Below are 2,215 nucleotides of genomic sequence, written 5' to 3' on the forward strand. Positions count from 1 at the left end.
GGTTTATTAGTTTTCGAGATAAGTGCGCGGAGACGCAGACAGACACGGACCCGATTGCAATATCCTCGCCCTCACCTCCGGGGGCAAGGGTAAATAAGTATACAACATTTAGTAGAGGGCACTCAAGACAACTTGCATTTTATTCGCTAACGTAATTGTGTAATGCCAGAATTTAGCTTCAATATTTCAAACTAAAAATCAAAACTTTCACTCCAGTCAAAATGTTGAAAGATGTGACTTTCACAAAAACTGTGACAGTAACGGGGATAAACAAGTATGCTTTCAATACCAAGATCAAATAACAGTTTTTACATCCGGGGTAATTAAATCCGAAACATGGAGTGGGATAGGGGCGTGATCAGTTTCATACTTAAAGACACGAACCCAAGTCTACTGAAGCGTGTGTGTGTGTGTATGTATTTTGATATAGTGCACAATAGGCTATCTACGCTCTCTCCCCCAACGCAACTCGAACCCCGGATTTTAGCGTTGTAAGTCCGTCAATTTACTGTTGACCCACCGATGGACCTCACTGAAGTGATTAAATCAGGTTTCCAAACTTTAAATAGCGGCGCCCCATAACTTAGCAAAGTTTCCGTTGTGCGCTTTCACATTTTCGCAAGTGATAACAGCCAAACTAACGTTTTCTTTACCTGTTTTTTTTTTATATAAATGTTTAACTGATAAAATGATTGTAGGGAAATAGCAAATGGGAGATCAAAAAAAAAAGAGGGGAAAGAAATAGTTATGTTAGGTTATTGTCGTTTCCAACTTTTCTGTTCCTTCTGTTCCAAAAGGCCACGCCCCAAACTTTGGAAAACACTGGATTAAACAATTACAAGACCGTTATTCAACTACTCCTATTTTCCTGTATAACGGACTCTTAACACATCAAAATGTTTAAAACTGCAAGGAATAATTTAAAATATATCCCATAATGCCTCAAATGAACAATACCTTTCTCAGCCTCGTGTCCGTGGCTTTCGGTCCTGTCAATGAAACAGCTCATGTCAAGACATTAATGTTGTTTTCTGCTTACAGTCTAAAGGATTTGTTTGTTGTTACGCACAAAGCTACACACTTCGTGCCCAACACAAGTATTGATACCCAATTTTTAGATTATAAACCCTCAGACCTGCAGCTGTGACACAAGAAAATGTTCTGATTTCCGCACATTTTGTCTTTAAACAAGTAAATCAGAAAGCAACTAAAAACAACCGATTCAAACAATTTTAATACAACAGTTAATCGGTTATAATTTTCCCATCAATGTTAATTTGTCTCCACCCCCATTTCAATATTGCAACGAACCTCGTAATAAACGCTCTACTTCTACTAGGCATAGTTCCCTCCTAATAAATTACTTTATTCATCCACTCGCAATGATTCGAAACATTCTCTGACTAAAATAGTATGTGCCAACCCACGAGACATGACGTATTCTATTGGCTTACAAGTTGTTTTAATTAACAAAAATATAACTGTTTTAATTAACATTGATACATCTCCTACGGTTTGTCCAAAATACGTGAAAACCAAAATTCTATTATTAGCAATAATTCCAGATAATGAGTTAAAAAACAGTTCAAATAAAAACCAGACGTTCTAAAATATTACTTCATAAATAAACTGGCTGAATAAAAGTAACGGGCAGATCAGAATAATAAAAGAGGGGGGCATTTTTTTTTTGTCTTTATCTTTTGGTTTCATTACTGATGTGGTGCTGACATTTTTTGAAGTACGGTATGACAAGGTTTCTATTAGTTAATCTTTAATGTCCATGTTTTCGTGAAGAGTAACACGTAAAATAATCCTATTTCTATAAGAATCGGTAGGTTTTGGACTACGTTAAATAAATATCTTTATTTTCACTACGACTTTTACCGGTCAACTTCGATATATCTGACTAACTTTTACTAGTCAACTTCGATATATCTGACTAACTTTTACTAGTCAACTTCAATACATCTGACTAGCTTTTACTAGTCAACTTCAATATATCTGACTAACTTTTACTAGTCAACTTCGATACATCTGACTAACTTTTACTGGTCAACTTCAATGTATCTGACTAACTTTTACTAGTCAACTTCGATATATCTGACTAACTTTTACTTGTCAACTTCGATATATCTGACTAACTTTTACTAGTCAACTTCGATACATCTGACTAACTTTTACTGGTCAACTTCAATGTATCTGACTAACTTTTACT

General features: G+C 35.3%; 1 long non-coding RNA gene across 1 annotated transcript in view; it reads right to left on the reverse strand.

The window, feature by feature from the left end:
• Positions 1 to 652: 652 nt before the first annotated feature.
• LOC111089642 overlaps positions 653 to 2,215 on the reverse strand; it is a 2,964-nt gene continuing 1,401 nt past the window's right edge. The window contains exon 2 of the long non-coding RNA XR_002613865.1: positions 653 to 2,155. This is a non-coding gene — a long non-coding RNA (uncharacterized LOC111089642). The remainder of the gene's footprint in view (positions 2,156 to 2,215) is intronic.

This window comes from Limulus polyphemus, unplaced genomic scaffold (assembly GCF_000517525.1).
Source record: "Limulus polyphemus unplaced genomic scaffold, Limulus_polyphemus-2.1.2 Scaffold6882, whole genome shotgun sequence".
NCBI lineage: Eukaryota > Metazoa > Arthropoda > Merostomata > Xiphosura > Limulidae > Limulus > Limulus polyphemus.